The 21,988-nt window shown below is 36.8% G+C and overlaps 1 long non-coding RNA gene across 2 annotated transcripts in view; it reads left to right on the plus strand.

The window, feature by feature from the left end:
- Positions 1 to 5,218: 5,218 nt before the first annotated feature.
- Positions 5,219 to 21,988, plus strand: part of LOC105853351 — a 329,248-nt gene continuing 312,478 nt past the window's right edge. For both annotated transcript variants that reach the window (XR_001145186.1, XR_001145187.1), the window contains exon 1: positions 5,219 to 5,275. This is a non-coding gene — a long non-coding RNA (uncharacterized LOC105853351). The remainder of the gene's footprint in view (positions 5,276 to 21,988) is intronic.

Here is a 21,988-nt window from a genome sequence, read left to right on the forward strand (position 1 = left end):
TTAAGGCTTTGGACTCTCCTTGATGGTTCTTTCACTTAGTATCTTCAACGGTTATTTCTATGAGATTCCCCTAAGCTATTAAATTATTCCTTTATTTACTTTATTTCTCTAAATAATAAGTATATCATACTAAAGATGTAAATGGCTAGCATTACACCTTATTACTTGATATTTAGGCTTTATGAGAAATCTGGTAGAAATTATCAAAAAGCCTTTTTCAGTATGTTCATAAAAACTGTTAAACACGAGAAAAAGTAATTTAAGCCCTGTCTTTATCTACTAAGTACCTTTAAAAGATACTTACCAAATTGTGAATGAACTTTATTTGATCTGAATCTGTTGATTGATATACAAAATTTAAAAGGGGTGCAATGAAAAGCTATGCTTCCCACACTGTCCTATGAAGAAAGCTATGAATTTTGAAAAGTCATATCAGAGTGGAAATCCCAGAAGCTTTCATTCCTTGCTTCTCTATGACGGCTGTACTATTGCGTCTCTACCTCCCCTCACATACTAAAGAAAATGCATTTTCCCTGTCTCTGGCATCAATTTTAAGCTAACAGAAAGAGGCCTGGAACAACTAATGATAAAAACATGTCCCTGTGTCCCTTTGGCGTCCTCCTGTCCTTCATGTTTGCGTGGCTGGATTTCTCATTTGGTCTGATCTCTGCTCGAAAGTTAGCCTCATCCGAGGAAATGTCCTTGGTAACGTGATCTGAAATACCATCTCTCATTATTCTCTCTCCTCTAATCCTGATTCATCTCTGACAGCACTTAGCTCATTCTTAGATGTTATGAATTAATTTTTAATTTTTGTCTATTTTCCCTTCCTGCCATTTCATATCACTCAGTGCTTATAATATATGATATTTTGTCTATCTTTTCTAGTTCAATACAAGTTTAGAATATTTTCTGGTGCCTACTGATGTTCAGTAAGGACTAAACAAACAAGAGGCAGAGTGCCTGGGAGAACATATATGAACTTGAAATTTAAATACGGTTTTGACTTCTGGCTCTGTTTTCATCTGAACTGTATGTTTTCAAGTGAGTCAACTAATTTTTTGAGCTTCAGTTGTCTTGTTCATGAAATGAAAATAAAGGAATCTACCTGGTGTCTTACGACATTCAGGTGGGATAGAATATGTGAAACTTCTTTGGATTGTCCTTACAAACAAACTTAATTTTATCATCATATAAAGATTAATAATTATGATTGTTGACTATTCTAGCTTCAAAAGATATGATTATACTTTATATATTTTAAAGTTAGCCAGTTTAGCTATCTCATTTTGTTAGTAAACAATTTTTTGCTCAAAAAACACAAATCCTTCTCTAGGTCTTCTAGTTATGGTCATTTGGATTTGATTTTGATTTTTTTTACTTTGATTTTTAACTCAAGTTTTCATCAAGTCTATGAACCTAAAAACCTTTGTTCATGAAAGATAGACTTTTTCTATAGGTTTTTAGGTAAGCTACATCTTGAGAGATCAATAAAACAATTTTATCTGAAAGCCCAGAAGTTAAATAAATATTGTGGCCTTCATTTTGAAGGTGGTAGTAGCTTGTAGTTTGGTTTGAATTACTGTTTTGAAACAATTTATTAAAAGTTTAAGTTTTAATTTAACTTAATGCACATAACATAATTTCTGACATACATTCTACATTTAATTTTTATTTTTGCTAAAAATGTCTATAAATATAGAAAAATTTGAGTTGTTATTAGTATGAATATTAATTGGAGATGCATTTGTTAATAAACTATTCACTTTGAAATCTGGCATATATATTTTAAAACTTCAAGTATAACCACTGATCTAATAATCATACTCCTAAAGATTTAGTTAAAAAAGCTAATCACTTTGTTTTTCAGTGTCACAAGTTTAGTTGACCTTAGACACTTTACCCATTTTTCTGAATTTCAAAGCAAAGATAATTAGACCTCAAGGTAAAGTATAGAAAACTACTATCAATTATTATATAATTAAATAATATCTTTACTATTTTTCAGTCAACTTTAATTTTAATAGTCTATTTCTCACAAGAATAAATATTCAGCTTTAAAATAGTTTGTCAGACTATTTTGCAGCTATCTGTGCCAGGTTACATTCCCATCAACAATGTATGAATGATTTGGTGCTGCATCTTTGCTAACATTTCATGTTAGGATTTTTATGCTAGCCATTCTGACTGCCCATTCTCTTAGTTTCTAAACAGCTCTCATCTAGCATTTATTCTTAGGAGTTTGAATTAGAGTATCATCTTCCCATAGTAAGCTTAATTATCTATCCCAGCAACTGGGTAAGGTCATCCTTGGACCCAGGCTTTCCTTTCTGGCACAGTCTTTGTAGAGTTCTGTACATACCAGAGTGTTTCTCCTTTTCAGTTTCATGTGTTTTTATGACTGATTAATCCTCTTTTTCATGTACATCTTGCTTTATGTATGCTAATAAGATTACTATAAAATAAAAGATTCCTTTGGCCTTGGGTGACACAATATATACATACATACATACATACATACATACATATATATATATATATATATATATATATATAGTTTCCTTTAAAACTGAACTCTAATCAGCATAAGTCATTTTAAAATAAGTTCTTTTTCCTTCATCTCTCATAGAAGAATAAATGTGACCTAATCAAATTCAGTTCCATTTTTTAAAACATTCTTTCTTTCTTACTGGGTTCTCATCCATACTCTCATGTAAAACCCTGTTTTCCACCTGAGTTTTACCCCATCTTCAGACTTTAGATCTTTACTTAACTTCTCATTCATTCTCTCCCCTCTTCTACACCTACTTTCACTCTCTCCCCTCCCTCCCTAGGTTTTCCAGTATTTTACACCATTCCACATTTTCCACATTCCACATTTCCCTGCGAGCCTGAACACTCACCTTACAAGTGAAAATCCCTCCCTCTTGGTCTTTCAGACCAGACCTGGTTCTCTTTTTTTCTACCTTTTCTGTGATATCAAAAGTCTAGAGTTAGTTTGCCTAAGTCAAACACTTAGTCAAGCACAATGATGAGTATGTGGGGGAAACTAAGAAGTTGAACCAACAAACTATAATTTCTCTTGTTTGGAAGGCTGAGAATATTCCCAAGACAATATATTTTGATTCCATCTGTGATAGCCCACAGACACAGAGGTCAATCTGTGGGCAGATTGAGGGTCATTCCAGGACCTCCGAGTCTGCACACTCTTTAAATGGGTTCTGCTACCCACCATACAAGGACAAAACATACTCTTAGTGTGTAAAACTGCCAACAGAAAATAACTTCAAAAGAAGTAGTGTGCAATAGAGAAAAGAGAAGAAAAAAAAGAACAATTTTTTCCCATTATATGCCCAAAGCTACCAATTCTCTCATGGCTAAATACCCAGGCAATCAGGGTTGGCCCAAAGTAGTCATTTGAATCCTGATAGATTGCCAACAGCCCAAAGCACCTTCTGGCAGGTAACTATAAGAACAAACAGCAAGTCTGGAAGGAGAAGAGCAAAATCAAGGTACAAGTCAAAATGAAGGCTGCCATTGTCAGCCTCCCCATGGATCTCTCCCCCATGTCTCTGTCTCTTTCACATGTCTCCTTTCATGTCCCCTAAGTCACTGGCACAAGTCCAAGGCTAAAAGCAAACACGTCTTCTCACATGTCTCTGCTCCACCTGCCTCTCCATGTCTTCTTTCTATCCTTTCTATCTACCCCCTGCTGCTCAGCTCTATCCTGCATCGGGTAGGGTACAGAACATGGAACCTCCCCTTTCATGGAGATTGCATGTTACATTCTATCTCAACATTAACTTAGCATCTCTCTGTTCAGTGTTACTATACATTAGTAATTATTTTAGTGTTAAAACACAAAGGGTGATGTTATTTTCCTTCCTTTCAAATTTGGTGGTAAAAGAAAGGATGAGTCAAGAGTGAAGAAGTTGGCTGAGCCTCACCATGACCTCTAAGTACCAGTAAAGGCTTACATTTCATTTCTGCTCAGGTTGATTTGTTTTGTCCTCTTTCTAACCAGTTAAATAATTGATCTCACGCAGCTTGCAAATCCATCATTGTCACTTAGACAGCTGGCCTCTAGTGCATGCCCTCCCGATGCTGGGTCAGCAGCAGTGTTTAGGGATGAAAGAAATCACATCCATTACCATCGTTTTTAGACATCTATTTTTAGCCTAAAAAAGATTCAGAGAAATTCACATTCATTTTAGAATGGAAAAAGCATCTGGGCATGCACAGCAGTGAACTGGAGCTCTGTATCTCTGCTCTTCACCTTGTGTGCTGCTGCAGTGCGGCAAAGGGAGGAACTTTCATAAACACTTACCTGCCACGATCAGAAAAGCACGCCTCTCTGAAAACCTGTGTAGCTGTGACTGAATCTCAGATATGGAGCTAACTGACATTTTCACGTTGTGAACAGGACTGATCTTTATGTAACTGAAATGATTTTGTGAAGTCAGTTGCCATTTATAATCCTATTTTAGCATGGAACAGAGTGAATGCATCCCTCTTGTCATTGGAAAGAGAAATGTGACCATGTCAGCCATGAAGATTACTTTTTGCATAAAAACCTGAATAGTTCTCAGTATTCGGGTTCCTGTATCAATTTTCTAGTATCATGCTTAGATTCCTTTGGCTTGGGATTTTCTCCAGCTCTCTGTGATGACCCCACAGCATCCGAGGCAGCGCTTCTGCATTTCTGTCTCCAGATCTGCTCTTATGTCTAGTTTCTATTTATGTTCATTGGTTATTTTAGTCTTTAGTAGTGATTATTTTAGGATGCTCTTAGTGATTATTTTAGTGTTAATTTATGCCAGGTGTTGTCAAATTTGATGCAAGGGCTTAGAATCCCCTATACAAAATCTTCCTTTCATGTGGTCCTGTCCCTCAGGGATTATGATACAGTTCAATCTATTAATTCACAATAATTGATTTTGATACATTTGTTCATACATTTCACCAGGGTCGGAAATAGGAAATAGTTATAGAGAGTGGGAGGAATCCGGCTGACAAATGTATTGGAAAGAGGAATTTGGTAGCTGAATGAGACAAGCGCCTTCTGAAGGAGAGTAAGTGCCTAGAAGATGGTATCAGGTATTGCTACTCCCTCAAGCTCAGCTTTGATTTGGCTGGAATGTCCCATGAAGCTGTAGGGTCAATTTCCAGATCTTATTGCTTGCTTAGTTTGAAAGGCTCCTCCTACCCATCTTAGCTAAACCTGCCTGTGTGTCAGGACTCTTCTCATGTCTTTCTCCTCCTTGAAGTATCCCAGGTAAACAGAATTTTTGCCTTCTTTGATTTCTGTCTCTTTTTTTTAATAGTTAAGTGTTTGTACTCTTGCGTACATGTGGCTTATTTTCTTTAACTTTTCCTTGAGTGTATATCTTGTCATTCCAAAAATGTTACAAACTTCTCAAAGGCTATAACTTTATTACTTTAAAAAAGGAGAGAACATTGGGCAGAAAGGGAGGAAAGGCACTGATTTATTTACACTACCACATGCCCAATATTATGTAAAGCAACAATCCTTTCTAAAGGTGATTAAAATGACGTTTGGCACATGATTGTAATAGAGGCTGTAGACATTAGGTTTAGGTCTATAATTTCAGATTGAATAATAGTTATACAATACTGTTCTAATCAATCAGTTGCCTAAAAATCTGGATAAAATTTCTTTTGTCCTTTGTGCATTGTGCCTGTATTAATGTACATAATTATTACTCTCAGAATTATTTTTTCTCACTTAGTATAGTAATGCATCTATTAATATAAATAGAATTAATTCACCTTAAGATGCTCTATGTATTAACATTGATTTTTGTTTACCACAGGAAATAATTTTCACATAGAATCAGAAATTTTATTTTATTACAAATTATTTACACACAATTTCAATCTTTGAATCTAAGTATGTGAGTATAAAGATCAGTTTTATTTCATAGATGACATGAAAGAATCTGTAAATATCTTCACAAACTCTTCTGGTGACATTATAATGACAGCCAGAAAATTTTATTATTTCTGATAGTTTCCAATATGCCAGCTCTTCTTTATCAGTTTTGCTTCATGATTGAATTCTTGGAAGATTTCGCAGCCAGTACCACTTCATTTTTCAGGCACTTTTGGTATTTTTATTACTCCTTGATTGTTCAAAATCTGTTATTTCAACTCCGCACCAGCCCAACTTCCATGTAAGGACAAAGAAAAAATGGGAAATTACTTTCAGTAAAGATTTAATTTAAAAAAATGTTTAATAGTCTCAGACTTTTAAATGTTTCAGAGTGTACTTTTTTCTATTTTATTTTTCTTAAGCTCAACTCCCTGATGTGTATTAGTTATCTTTACCCCTTTGCTAGTGCTAAGATCTTTAGTTTTAGAAATACTTATATGATACTGACACAGCTCCCAGTATTACCTGATATAGATCTACAGTTGCCACTCACATTTTTATTGAAGTCTTCTTGCTGTTGTAATCTACACCAGGGGCACTAGATCTCAGGGGAAGAAACTATTATGAGGCTATCTCATTCTTTGGTTTACTTAGCACTGTTTTTATACAGATAAGAGAATGGATACAAAACTCAGCAGCTCTCCTGGTTTATTAGTGAAGTACCCTGAGTACGTAGGTGCAGAATAACTGAGAGCATACTCTAAAACTAGACAGCCATGAATTTGAAACCTGGATCTGCTGTTTCATAGTAGTAACAAAGGCAAATTATTTAACTCTGTGGTGCATTAATTTCCTCAGCAATAAAATGGAGGTGATAATAATCATTACCTTGAGAATTTTAAGGAGAATTAAAGGAGTTAGTACATTTAAAGTAGTAAAAATAGTATATAAGCACATAGCTACTCTTTGTGTGTGTGTGTGTGTGTGTGTGTGTGTGTCTACAGGGAGCAATCTAACAAGGTTTTATTTAAAATGATTGTGTCTTAGATTCTGTGTCACACATGCAGAGATAGCCCATGGCATTCTATCGTTCTTACCTATAACACAATATAGTCAATTTTGATGTTCCATAGAGATAGTATTATAAATCAGAGAAAGGTTAAGTATATTTTAGTTATTTTCCTTTTTGAGTAGCATATGTTGATCTTTATATAAAATGCTAGCAAGTCCTTATCTCCCTTCCCCCTTTTTTCTCAGGTTATTGTCTGCCAAGAGCTATTGGCAGCTCTAGGTCTTGTGTGTGACTGTCTCAAGAAGGAAAAGAGGAAAACTCAGTATAATAACAAAGTGATGTAAATATGTCTAAGGCCATGACTACCTCTGGGTTTTAGTATTAAAACATTCACAATTGGATTTGGTAAATTTTGTTCCCTGAATAAATCTATAACCAAATTAACATATAAAAATAGTTAACTATATTCCAATTTCCAAGAAAAGGCCAGTGGTAGAGTGGGAGATACACACACACACACACACACATATATTTATTGTATATGTTCACCTTTTGTCTGTATGTGTTTAATAACCACCCCCTCCAGATTCCATTTCTGTCTATCAAAATCCAACTCTCTTTGGAGATTCTTCAATTCATTTGTCCATTCCTCATGAAATTTGGAAGTCTCATTAGAATGGGTCTATCTACCCGCTTTACTTATTCAATAGGGGTTGTGTCTCTTTTATGGCACATCATAAACTATATCATAGACTTCTTGAAGTCAGAAACTCTGATGTTTGATGTGTCTTTTGTTAGTCTTATATTCCACTCATCTTATATTCCACTCATCCTGCCTCACCTCCTACTTAGTGTTGTACCTGAAATATTTGTTCACAATCTAAATGAATAGATTTGTGAATGGCTATAACTGGAATGGGACTTAGGAACCATTTCATTTCATTCCTCATTTAACCATAGAAAATTGAGGCTTGGGAGGGTATCTGATTTCACCTGAGATAACATACCAAGCACGGAAAGGGTCAGGGGGCTGAGGTGAGACCTTTCATGTGGTGTTGTACATTTTTAACCGTCTTGATTAAAATCATAGCAGTACTTGAGAATTACAAATCTCTAGAATATCTGGATCCCTAGTTTGGAATTAATTTTGGCAAACCAGGTAAATATGTTTAAATATTATTAGGATTCCTATTCAACTAAACTTATCACTTGATAAATAGCCTTAGGGGAAAAAAATAGACCAGTTTTGCATTGCATTATATTTATTATATTATCTTGTTCCATATTTGATTTGGCCAATCAGCTATTCATAATTGTCAGGATACTTTGATTAAACAGAATTTTGACAATTAGAGCTGGGGACTGTTTTCTCCTCTACAACAATGCTGAAATCACGGAGTTAGCCAAGTTGAGTTCTGGTCTGGAGTCACTAGAAGAAAATTTACTTTCACTTTGTTCAGTTTTTTTGAGAAATTTATTTCCTAAGTTCTTGTTTCCTTGTTTCTATCTCAGTTTGATATACTATTCAAAGCTTCTTATTTCAAGAAATATATAATGGCATAGTAAAAATAATATACTGGTCATCACTTAAAATAAAGACATGGGGCCCTCCCTGTGGCACAGGGGGTTAAAGCACAGCACTAAGAAGCTAAAGCCACTTCCATATGAGTTCAATCCCCTCCTAGCCTGGAGGTGACCCACTTGGTGCTGCAGACCTCTCCTGACCCACCTGCTGCTCCCCTCAGCAATGTACTTCAAAAATCGGCCTGTTCTGCTCCCCACTCTGTCTCTGGTGAATCCTCTCACTGGCCCTGCACCTCTGGCCTGTACCCCAGTTCTGTATGCACAAATAAATAAATAAATCTTTTTTTTTTAAGATTTATTTATTTATTCGTACAGAACTGGGGTACAGGCCAGAGATGCGGAGGGAGAGAAGATTCACCAGAGACAGAGCGGGGAGCAGAACAGGAAGATCGACGAAGTACACTGCTGAGGGAGCAGCGGGCGGGCCAGGAGAGGTCTGCCGCGCCATGTGGTCTCCTCCGGGGCAGGCGGGGATCGAACTCATGTGGAAGTGGCTTCAGCTTCTCTGTGCTGTGCTTTAACCCACTGCGCCACCAGGGAGGGCCAAATAAATAAATCTTTAAAAAAAATGAAGACATGAAAATATGTATATGCATAGAAAAAATCTGGAAAAATATATGTAAATGTTGATAATGGATAATGGGGTAGTAGGTTATTTAAAATTTCTTTATATTTTCCATTTTTCTAGTTTTTTTTTTAGGAAGTCAAACTTCCAAGACTTTTTTTTTTTAAGATTTATTTATCTATGTATACAGAACTGGAGTATAAGCCAGAGGTGCAGGACCAGTGAGAGGATTCACCAGAGACAGAGCAGGGGACAGAACAGGGAGACTGACAAAGTACACTGCTGAGGGGAGCAGCAGGCAAGACAGGAGAGGTCTTCTGCCACCATGTGGGTCAACTCCCTGGCCAGGAATCAAACTCATGCTGCAGTGGCTGCAGCTAGCTTCACAGAGGTATGCTCCAACCAGTTGTGCTACCAGGGAGGACCCCTAGTTGTTGTTGTTGATTTTTTTAAATAATAAGCACACAATATTATTTAGCCAGAAAAAAATAATTTACTTGACAAACATTTTAGTATTTTTATAGGTCAGGCAGTGTTTTCTATTTTGGTCTTCTTAGCCCCAACCCACATCCTTGCTGTCACACAAACAGTCTTGGCAATTCTCTCATTTTGTCACCTTCACTGACTTCTCACAGGTTAGGAATCTTTCATACCCTTCCTCCTTGACTCATGTTTAGCTTCACTAGCACTGAGATTGCTTTTCCTTTTCCCTTCCTCCTGTATTTTTGGCAGGCAATACTAAGTGATCAAAGTGCTCTTTCACTCAACTCTGGCCTCTCCTCTAGATTACTTCAGTCAGCTATACTTGATCCATTAGAACTGGCATGAAAGATGAAATCAGTAAAGCCCCACTAATCTGGGAACTGAGAGGGTCTGACCATGCTTGAGAACCTGTGAGGTGGGTCCCTGGGTTTCTTTTCACAGAGGACTAAAGAGCTCATTGAAAAGGAGTTCAGCTGAATGGTCAAAAGCACAAGGAAAGCTCTATCGATTAGTCGCACTTATGGAGTAATCCTACACTTGAAATATGTACAATTAGACAAGAAAAAATAGTACAGAGTGTGCCAGTCTTCACCCTAGAACTTTCCCAATGAATTGAAAGTAATTTGAATGGGGCTGGAATTTCTGAACTTCTATGTATGGGATCACATAGAGAGATAAAGTAGTACCACTACTGTTTTATTTCTCTTATAATTGAGAGATAAAGAGAAGTAAAGAACTCTAAAGAGAGTTCTCTTCTGATTCACAAACCACATTCCTGTGGCTTATGAATCCATGCATTATTCTAAAAAATTATGTGAAGTTAGTATGATCTTTGTTTCACAAATTAGTAAAAACATAATATGTTAGGGAAAGACTTAGTTCTTTCCTTACTAGAACACATCATGACTAGGCATAGAAGCTTACCAAGTAAGCACTTTGGATAAAGTTGTTGGATGCCATTACAGATCCATTTTATAGATCCAATTTAGCCATTAAAATCTACAGGTAAGACTTGACTTGAGAAGGTAGGCAATTCTTTCACCTGTCTTGAAAAAGGTTAAAAAAAAAACCAATCCCCTTCAATTTGTGAAGTTCCCTTTTCTGCCATGATAACAGAATGGAGGAAAGTTCACAGTCTGACTTGGTGTGGCTCAAGATCCCTGAGCTTCTATGTAAGAATGCTGGTTACCTCAAGGCCACCATCCTGGAGAAGGATACAAAGAGGCAGAGTGAAACCTACAAAGCTCCCTTTCTTCCAGACTCTGCTCAAACTTTCCCAACCTGGACTCCAGACATGTGAGTGAAGATAGCTTTGAGGGCCCCAGTCTAGCCACCACCTTATGGCAACTTACATAAGAGAGAATCAGGCTCATTATTTTCAGGAATTCCAGGAGGCTTTACCTTCCGAGGAGAGGCAGAGTGGTGTGGGGTCACATCAGGCCAATATTTGTTTTCTTTTCTGCAGAAATTAGATAATGCAGTCTTAGCAGGAAACTAGATGAAAACTAGTTTTTTCATATGACAAGAATTAGGAGAGCAGAGAAGGAGGAGGGCTTCACTATTCAGCAACTTTGTGTTGTTTAGAGAAGTACAGCTCTTTGATAGAACTCCCCCAAGACAGTGGATTTAAACTGTTTCTTTTCTGCTTATTATGCTGAAAATAATATAATATAATTGACCAAAGGAGAAAAAAAAAGCTTATGTGAAGCTGTTGAATGGATTTCATGGCTCAAAACACATAGGGAATTTAAAGAAAGAGCATTATGTAATATCTAATCAAGAAACATGATCAACTCAGCAAGTATTTCAGCCTAGATTACTGTTTCATATGAAGACAGCTTTTTTCTTATCAAAGCCCATAATCACCGACTTTGATTTCTGTCTCAGGCTCCAATTTTTCTGGAAAGAAGCCCCTCTCCTGATCAGTTCTTTGATACTTTTGGGATTCATCCTGCAGGACCTTAATTCAGTGCTCAGCTGGACCAAGGTCATATCCTTTGGACTCTCAAGGCCTAATCTACAACTCTGCACCATCACTACTAGTTGAGTTTCACAACCCTGAACTCCTAATTTTGTCAAATACTTGGAAAAATACAATCCTTAAATGTATCTACTGAGGATTTCAGGAAATGAAATATGAATTTGATTTAAATATTTTAATATCTAAACAACACTATTATATTTATTTCATTTCATAATTATGTGTCCTGTTTCTCATAGTTGACTGAAAGATCCCTGAGATAAAAAGGTTTTGAGTTTCTCTTAGTTTCCATCATAATTTCTGGCATAAAGTAAGTGCTGAAAAGAAGTTTTGAGGAAGGAAAGTATGAATACATGAGTGAATAATGAGCCAATTTGGAGGCTGTTATAAAACTCTATTGCTTGAATGACAGGAAAATTCAGATTATAAATTAATCTTTGGGTCTTTGAGGGGATAATCACTGCTGAGAAGAAGATTCTTTTGAACTGAACACAGATGATGAATTGTAGCCAGCTCTGATCCTGGCTCCATGAGATAGATTCTCTTGTGCTGATACAGAACCCTATCTTTGCTGAAGTGTCAGCACAGACTTAGAATGTTCTAGAGTGATTGTGTGTAAACTAGGAACTAATACAGATGTGTGGATTCATTGGAGATATACTCAGTTTACTGTGAAGTACACCCAGGAAATCCATTCTTATCTTTTAGAGCAGTGGTTTAAAAAGTGTAGGTTTGGGACCAGCTGCCTCAACTTTTTCTGGGTATTTGTGAGAAATGCTGATTACTTGGCTCCTTTGAAGATCTACATTAAAATCCCCATGGTGGGGCCCGAGAACTGTGTTGGACAAGTACTCCAGGTGATTCTCAGTTTGAGAATCTGATTTAGGGTATTGGAATTCAGGATAGAAAATAAAAGTAGAAAATAAAAAAAAAAGCAATTGTTAGTTAGTTTTGAATAGTATTGGGTTAGAAAATATCCTGAAATATTGCCAAATATGTCATTCTTAAAGGACCTCTTCTTTCTGTATAAATAAACTGAGTCACAGAGATGGTGAAGAATTTACTTTAATAGATATGGTAAAAGAACTTACTAGATCAGCCCAACTTACATAAAAGAGAAAATCAGGCTCATTATTTTCAGGAATTCCAGGAGGCTCAATTTTAACCCCTGTCGGTTTCCCATCACCAAGTCACCCATGTGCCATCACCATAGTCCTGTGCACTTCCCCCCCACACACCTCCATTTGATCCCATTCCCTACTCCCCCCCACAAAATGTCTCTGGTATATGACTGTTCATTATTCTTATTATTTTCTCTCCTGGTCCATTATACTCCTGCTGTGAGTGAAACTGTTCAGTATTTTTCTTTTTCTTTCTGGCTTATCTCACCAAGCATGATCATTTCCAGCTCCATCTAAGTTGCTGCAAAAGACATGTGTTTCTTTCTTTTGGTTGCTGAGTAATATTCCATTGTGTATATGTACCACATCTTTTGAATCCAGTCATCTCCTTTTGGGCATTTGGGCTGCTTCCATGTTTTTCCAATTGTAAATAAAGCAACTTGCTGCTAATATTTTATTGCTTATGTTATGGAAGGATATTACATGCTAAATCTTATTGGAAACTGTCAATATTGATGAAGATTAGGAGCATTGTCCCCCTGCAATCTCTCTGTATCTGTTGTGTTTAGAGACAAGTTTCAGCCTTCCTCTTGCAGTCTTTGCCCTTCCAACAATTTGCATGTTACTGACATTTTTATATTATCCTTAATACCCTTACCTTCTTATTGAAATGAGAATTCAGAATTTGTTTGCTTTATAACTTTTTCCAAACTTCAGAAAAGACTAGGAATGTTTTTATTATGTTATAGAAAATAACCTTAATGTTCAGTTTCATTTTTATAATTTAAAAATCCACTCCTACCCTCTCCATGCCAATATAACCAGGAAGGGCTAAATATATTTCTTAAGTTTTTCATTGTCAGGAGAAGCAAACAAGAGAAAATGACCACTCATCTTTGACTTTGGAGCACCCTTATAATGTAATTTATAGATGGAGTTTCTGCCTCTATGTGGGCTTTTGAAATTTAGCAGTGGAGAAGTTATGGAAAACTCCTGTGTTACAAGTACCAAGACAAAGTCTCATAAGTTAGTTCCTTTGTCTACTAGAACTGATACCTACAAATATGGAGTGACCTGCATTTTTCTCAGGTCTCTCCCTACTCTCTGCATACAGAGGACTGTTTCAGATTACATCTGAGAAGTTCCTGAGTTGACAGCCCCACACTCATTTCAGTCACTCATAAAAGTGACAGAGATAAAACAACCAAACCCAGGATATAGTCACCTTATCTTCCTCTTCTTAGCTGAGCTAACTTGTTCATGTATATGTACTGAAAGTGCTTGAAACAGATTATACAAGGGTCTAGAGGTATTTTGATCTAGGGACAATGAAATTCCAAAAGGCTGAGGAGAGCTTTTGCTCTTCCTTGAGACCCTTGCCTTTCTCTGATATAAGAAGAGACTTTCCCTAGTGTGAGAAGAGACATTCGCTAAGCTTTGGCCCTTTCCTGATGGAAGAAGCAATCACAGTTCCCTTCTTCATGATAGGAGAATGGATGTAGTTTGGGCAATGTCCTCCAGGTGAAGGTTTACCCCTAAACATGATTTTCTATTTGAGAATCTGATCTTTAGCTTCAAAGTAAAAGTAGAAATTTATTTGCTCCATGTCATGGGAAACCTCCTTGTCCTCCTTGTCCCTTCTAGATTCTTTAAGCCCTTCCTACCTAATTTACATCTCCTCTTTATTCAGGGCACCTGCAATATAGACATTAAGAGGGTATGGTACCAGGATGCAAATAAATACAGAGGTCAAAGGAATATAATTGAGAACCCAATATAATTGAGAACCCAGATACATGCATAGTCATCCTATACAAAGAAACCAAGAGTATAGAATGAAGTATGGCCAATCTCATCACAAATGGTACTGGGAAAATAATGAAGTTATGCGCAGGCCATATGCAAAACAGAAAGGTGTTTTCTCAAAATATTATATATAGATCTTCTATATGATACACTAATTTCATTTCTAGATATCCACCCAGAAAATACAAAACACTAAGTATAAACAATATTTGGAACAAAATGGTTCTTTCATTGAAACTGGATACTAGAGGGTCTTTCCCTTCGATAACCCTCACAACAATGGATGAGGGTACTGGTGTTCCAAATTAAATTCTGGTTCTTGTGCTACAACTGTCTATAGATTTCTCTGTCATTATTTCTGCCATGCATTGCAAGCTAGCATCCTTTTAGACTCACGTTCATAGCATCTACTGTTGAATCTGACTGCTTGCTTCTGGGATTTTGCTTTCTGGAATTTCTCTTATTATGCTTCTTTCTTTTTAAATTTAGTGACTTTAAATTTACCTTATCATCTATAAGTTTTATAGCCTTAATCTTTATTGTTGCTTATGCTTCTTTAATGAAGTTGTTAAATAAGATTGCTGCGGCAATCTTATTAAAATTAAAATCCTCCTTGTAATTTAATGTATATCCATTTCAGAATTTACCCCAGTACCTGAGGCAGCATAGTACTAAAGATCCTGCTCACATCTGAACTGATTTAAATTACTTTGGTAATTCACTTACTCTGAACTTTGTGATATGTAACAGCCTCTATCCTCCATCCCATGATGTGAGAGTGCTGCTGAAGCCTTAGGAAGTGTTCTCTAACTGGTTGAAACTAACTGAAGTTCAGGAGCCCCGGAATCTCCCTCTGAAGTGAAACAAATTGTTTAGTTGACTCCTTGAAATAGTCAGAATCAGGGAATGTTTGAGAACTTTGTGAACTAGAACTTGGACTTAGTGGATATCGAAGTTTAGCAGTGGCTGAGATTCATTTAAGCTCTCCATACTTGTACCTTTTGGCAAGTGTGGACTTGTACCTTCAGTCAAAGCATGGCTAACATTTCCTGTTTATTGAACATAAATTTTAGAGAACTTATACAACTATGAAGCAACTTATTTCTCAGAGTAAAGATTGTTGGTACATATTATTTGCAACTAGTAAATAAAATTCTTGATACTGTATTTTCTGAATATATTCATTCCAGAAGCTTGTTAACAGAGAAACCCACTTTAATGCAGAACTCACCTTGTTACAAGGCAGCGAGAGAGGGACCACCACTGAACCCCCGAACGTGCCTGCTCTGAATAGGTTCTGTCATCTGCTGTATCAAGACAAAACAATAAGATTTAATGAAAAGGAACTTTAATACAGTGAGTATACAATACGGAAGACAAAAAATATAACTTCTAAATCAAATACCTGAAGTTACCCATCCCCTCATGGGCAAAAGTCAACCCGAAAGAGATTGGTCCAAAGCAAGGCCTGAAAGCCCCCCATAAGACTAAATCATCTTCTGGCAAGGGACCCTTAGAAAAGGGTCAGAAATGGCCAGACAAATGGAGGAAAAGAGCAAAATCAAAATTAATATGAACACTGCTATAGTGAACCTCCCCATGGGTCTTTCACCCACATCTATTTCAACCAGTCCAGAGCCAAGAAATAAACACAGTTTCTTCACATGTCTCCCTTTGCTTCATGTGGCTTCCTCAGGTCTCCTTCTGGCTCTCCATCCTGCTTCCTTCTTCTTCAGATTCCTCTCTCCTCTCTTTGCACAGCTCCACCCTCCTTCTGGGTGGGACAGGGAACCTGGAACTTCCCCTATTCCTGGGGACCACCCTACTACAACTTCCTGTTAAAGAAAAGACAAAAGGAAGGACAAAAGAAATACAGTTAATTGTAGTGTATATCAATTAGATTTCCATACCTAAATGTGTGATGAAAATGATTCAAGCCCGATAAATTTCCTCTTTTAAGAAAAATTTGTCCATAAAATCAGTTCTAAAGCAGTACTAAAAAGAAGAGATATAGCAGTACAGGCTCACATGAAAAAACAAGAAAGAATTCAAATAAAAAAAACTTGCCTCTCACCTTAAGATATTAGAAAAAGTGGAATAAACAAAACCAAAAGCAGTAGAAGGAAGAAAATAATAAAAAATTAAAACAAAAAATAAATGAAATAGAAATGAAAGAGATAATCAAAGATAATCAATGTAATCAAAAGCTAAAATTTTGAAAAAAAACTTCAACAAAATAGATAAAGCTTTAGCTAGACTCCCTGAAGGGGAAAAAGGAGAAAAATCTAATAAATAGATTCAGAATGAAAGAGCACAAATTTCAGAAATACAGATGATCATAAGAGATTACTATGAACATTTATGTGCCAACACATTGAAGAAACTAGATGAAATGATCAATTCTTAGTAATCTACAACCCTCCAAAGCTGAGCCAGGAAAAAATAGAAAACATGAACAGACCAACCATAAGCAAGAAAACTGAAACTTTAACCAATAGTTTCCCCCAAAAATAAAATCCCAAGCCCAGTCAATTTCATCTTCAAAGGTGAACTATTACCTTTACTTCTCAAACTCTTACAAAAAAATAAGAGGAAGAGTTTCCAAACACATTTTGAGGTCAACATTACTCTGATACCAAATCCTGTCAAAGACAACACAGAAAAGAATTACAGACCAATTTCTTTGGTGAGCATAGATGCCAATATCCTCAAGAAAATCTTAGCAAACCTAATTCAACAACACGTTAAAAGCATCATGCATTATGATGGCTCTCCCTGGTGGTGCAGCGGGTTAAAGCACAGCACAAAGAAGCTAAAGCCACTTCAGCATGAGTTCGATCCCCACCTGTCCCTGAGGTGACCACATGGGGCGGCAGACCTCATGACCAGCTCACTGCTCCCCTCAGCAGTGTACTTCGTTGGTCTGCCTGTTCTGCTCCCCACTCTGTCTCTGGTGAAGCCTCTCACTGCCCCTGCACGTCTGGCCTGTGCCTCCATTCTGTATGCACAAATAAATAAATCTTAAAAAAAAAAAAAAAAAAAAGCATCATGCATTATGATCAAGTAGGATTTACTCCAGAGACACAGGGATGTTTCAACATCTAAAAATCGATCATCCTCATTCACTACATCATCAAAAGGAAAAATAAAAATTATACGATACTATCAATAGATGATTAGAAAGCATTTGATAAAATTCAGCATCCATTCATGATAAAAACCTCAAAATACTGGGGATAGATAAATCATCCTTCAACATAATAAAACACATATATTACAGATTCACAGCCATCATCATACTCAATTGTGAACAGTGAAAATCTTTTCCTCTGAGATCTAGTAAAGAATGTTACCACTACCATTCAACAGAGTATTAGATGTAAAATCTAGAGTAATGAGGTAAAAGAAAGATATAAAAGGAATCCAAAGTGAAAGAAGGAAAACTATCACTATTTGCAGCTGACACAAGAATCTCCCCCAATAAAAGGCTAATTATAATAACAAATGGATTCCATAAGAAATAAGAATTAATTGTTAAAATAAATGAAATAGGGAACAAAATCTATTTACAAAAATTAGTTGCATTTCCATATGTAAACAATGAGTTAGAAGGAAAAAAATCAAGAAAACAATCCCATTAACAACTTTAGCAAAGGAAATTAAAGACATAGGAGTAAACTTAACAAAGGAGGCAAAGGTCCTACACAGTGAAATCTAATAAAATATTGTTAAAGGAAATACAGGAATGCACAAGAAATGGAGTGTTACTTCTTACTCATGGATTGGGAGAATTAACATTGTTAATTTATTGGGCCATTCTACCCAAAGCAATATATAGATTCAATGTTCCAATATCATTCTCTCTTTTTTTTTAATATTTATTTATTTATGCATACAGAACTAGGGTACAGGCCAGAGGCACAGGTACAGTGAGAGGATTCACCAGAGAGAGAGTGGGGCGCAGAACAGGCAGAAATGAGGAAGAACACTGCTGAGGTGAGCAGCGGGTGGTTCAGGAGAGGTCTGCCATGCCATGTGGTCACCTCCGGGATGGGGATCGAACTTATGCTGAAGTGGCTTTAGCTTCTTAGTGTTGTGCTTTAACCCACTGCACCACCAGGGAGGGCCTCAATGTTCCAATGTCATTCTTTAAAAAAAAAAAAACACTTATTTTTTTTTAATTTATGCATATAAGAACTGGGGTAGGCCAGAGGTGTGGGAGGTAGGAAGATACATCAGAGACAGAGTCAGAGCAGAACAGACAGATTCACTGAAACAGGCAGATCTCCTACAGATTTACTGAAACAGGCAGATCTCGCCTACTGCTTCTTCAGAGGTCTGGTGTGCCATATATGGGTTAGATCCCTGGCCAGAGATTGAATTCAGGCTGCAGTAGCTGGCAACAGTTTGATAGTATTAAGACTTAACCCCTATACCTCCTGGAATCTCCCAATGTCATTCTTTCAAAGAAACAGAAAAAATAATACTTAAATTAATTTGGAACCACAAAAGACTCCCAATAGCTTAAAAAAAAAAAATCCTGACAAAAAGATTGGTGGTATGACACTTTTGACTTCAAACAATACTACAAAGCTTTGGAAATAAAAACAGTATGGTACTGAAATAAAAACAGACATATAAACCAGTGGAATAGAATTGAGAGTACAGAGATGAAGCTGCATATGTATGAACAGTTGATCTATGGCAAAAAGCCAAGAATATACATTACAGAGGACAGTCATTTCAACAAGTGGTGTTGGAAAAACTGTACAATCACATAAAATCACACTCTCACAACCTATCCAAAAATTAACTCAAAATTAATTAAATGCATGGATATAAGAACCAAAACTAAGAAATACCTTGAAGAAAAATCAACAGAAAATATCCTTAACATTGACTTAAGTGATGTCTTTGGGGGTTTAAACCAATGGCAAATGAAGCAAAGAAAGAAATGGGATTACATAAAAATGAAAAGTTTCTGCACAATGAAAGAAACTATCAATAAGACAAGAAGACAGCCCTCCCTGGTGGCACAACGAGTTAGGATGTAGCACTGCAAGCTAGCTGCAGCCACTTTAATGCAAGTTCAATCCCTGGCCAGGAAGGTGATCCACTTTGTTTAGCAGACTTCTCCTGTCTCGCCAGCTGCTCCCTTCAGCAGTGTATTTCAGTAAATCTTCCTGTTCTGCTCCCTACACGGTCTCTGGTGAATTCTCTCACTGCCCCTGCACCTCTGGCCTGTACCCCAGTTCTGTATACATAAATAAATAAATCTTTAAAAAAAAGACAAGAAGACACCTTACTGCATGAAGATAATATTTGAACATTATAAATCTGATATAGGGTTTATATCCAAATATATAAAGAACTTATGCAACACAACAAAAAGAAAAAAATCAAAAAGTGGACAGAAGAGCTAAATAGACACTTTTTTAAAGAAGACATACAGAATGTCATTAGGTATATAAAAAAAATTGCTCATCCTCACTCACCAGAGAAATGAAAATCAAAACCACAATAAGATACTATCTCATACTCAGAGAATGACCAATATCAAAAAGACCAGAAACAAGAAATGCTGGAAAGGGAAAAGGAATCCATGTACTTTCTTGGTGGATATATAGACTGGTCCAGTCCCTATGAAAAACAGTATGGAGGATGTTAAACATATTTAAAAAACACCCACCAAATCCAGCAAGTCTGCTCTTAGGTATCTACCAGAGAATGCATCAATACTGGGTTAAAGGGCTATCTGCATTCTTATGTTCATTGAAGCACTGTTTGCAATGGCCAAGCAGACTGTAAAATCTGTAGGTCAAAGGTTGAGAAAGAAGAAATTTGAACTTTACAAGTCATAACATTATCAGTCTTCTATCTATATTCAATATGGATTGGGGGTTCTATTTAGAGTCCTCTGGACTCAAAAAATAGGAGAAACCAAACATGTAAGACACTAGGTAAGAGGCACTGATTCAGAGTGGACAGTTGAGAAATTATAGATGAAAACAGTTTCAGTTTTTACAAATAGTGAATTTTATAATAGATATGTTAAGATGCAGTATTTTTGTAAAGATAGATGGCTTTGTCACTGCTCAGTCACTACACAGAAAATATCCCTCTGTGCACCAGTACTCTTCAGTGGCACAGATAATACCAATGCAGACTCTAAGGAAGTACAAGATAGATAATTCCTGGTAGATGTTTCTAAAGTGGAAGTCTTTAATGAGTGAGTGAATGAGTATGTGAGTATGTGTGTGTATGTATGTGTGTGTGTGTGTGTGTGTGTGTGTGTGAGAGAGAGAGAGAGAGAGAGAGAGAGAGAGAGAGAGGAGAAAGAGAGGAGAAAGAGAGAGAGCATGTTAATTTCGGGGCATGAAAGATAATATCAGAAATATAGAAGAATGCTTTATTCTCACTTTTCCTCCAGAAACCCAAGTAGGTAGCCTTTCTGTGAGTTTATATAACTACAATCTGAATGGCTGAATACAATGTAGACTGTGGCATTGGTTAGGAGTGGGAACTGAGACCACAGGCACCATTTCATGGAGGAATTTGATGTTAATTGAAGATGACAATGTATGAAAACCCTGAGGGACAAATTTCCTTTACCAGCTGGGAGTGGAGTAGGGCAATTTTCATAGTTGTGAATGCACCATAAATAACTACATGTCTGCTATCCAACTGAATTAATTTACATTAAGACTCTGAGAGGTGGTCAAAACTGAATGTCATTCCTAAAAAAACTGAATGTCACTACTGGAATTTACAATTTTGTATACTTTGGAAAGTAGGATATTCTTGAGAATAAAAATCTTTGAAGAAAGCAGAACCGGTTACCACTTACTTCAGACTTAGTACAATGAACTTGTGGTTCTTTCTACTTATTAACCCACAGGAAAAGTCTCTTCAACTCCTACCATTTCTGCCCAAACTGCAACCTCTACCCCTCACCTTCCAGTCTAATGAGGAATGTAAGGTGACTTGGTGTCATCTTTTGTCTGTATTCTACTTTCTCTGTCTTCTCTACCTCCTGTAAATTGGACCCTCTGGTGGCTCTAACTTGCAGGTTTGTGACAAACCTATTCATTGATCAAACCTGACAGAAGGAGGATGTATGTTAATTGCTTGTGACAGCCTACCTCCCTCTGTCTGATGAAAATGTGTCTGGACAGAGCAGGGAACCATCTAAGGAGTTAGAAGCAGGACAATGCATCAGGTTGAGAGACAATTCAGCAGCCAACAAAATGAGCTGAAACAGGAGTGATGAATCTCAGAGCTGATGTGGGAATCAAGTTGACTTTATCTGAAGGAAACTTAGGAGCTGGGGGTAGGGAGCCAGCTGTTTGGAAGCATAGGAGTCTGTGTTCTTTCAGAAAGAACCAACTTGGTTTTCATGTCTGTTCTGAGATTCATTACCCTCTTTCCTCTTACTACCTTGTGAGTAGGTTCAGGTTCATGATGCTGGCTGAATTGATCCCTCAAACATTAACTCTGCTGGACTGTCCTACTTCTGAATTCTGGCCTGAACCTGTTTTTTTTT

The sequence above is a fragment of the Condylura cristata genome, unplaced genomic scaffold, assembly GCF_000260355.1.
Source record: "Condylura cristata isolate star-nosed mole 26May11 unplaced genomic scaffold, ConCri1.0 scaffold00007, whole genome shotgun sequence".
In the NCBI taxonomy this organism is placed as follows: Eukaryota; Metazoa; Chordata; class Mammalia; order Eulipotyphla; family Talpidae; genus Condylura; species Condylura cristata.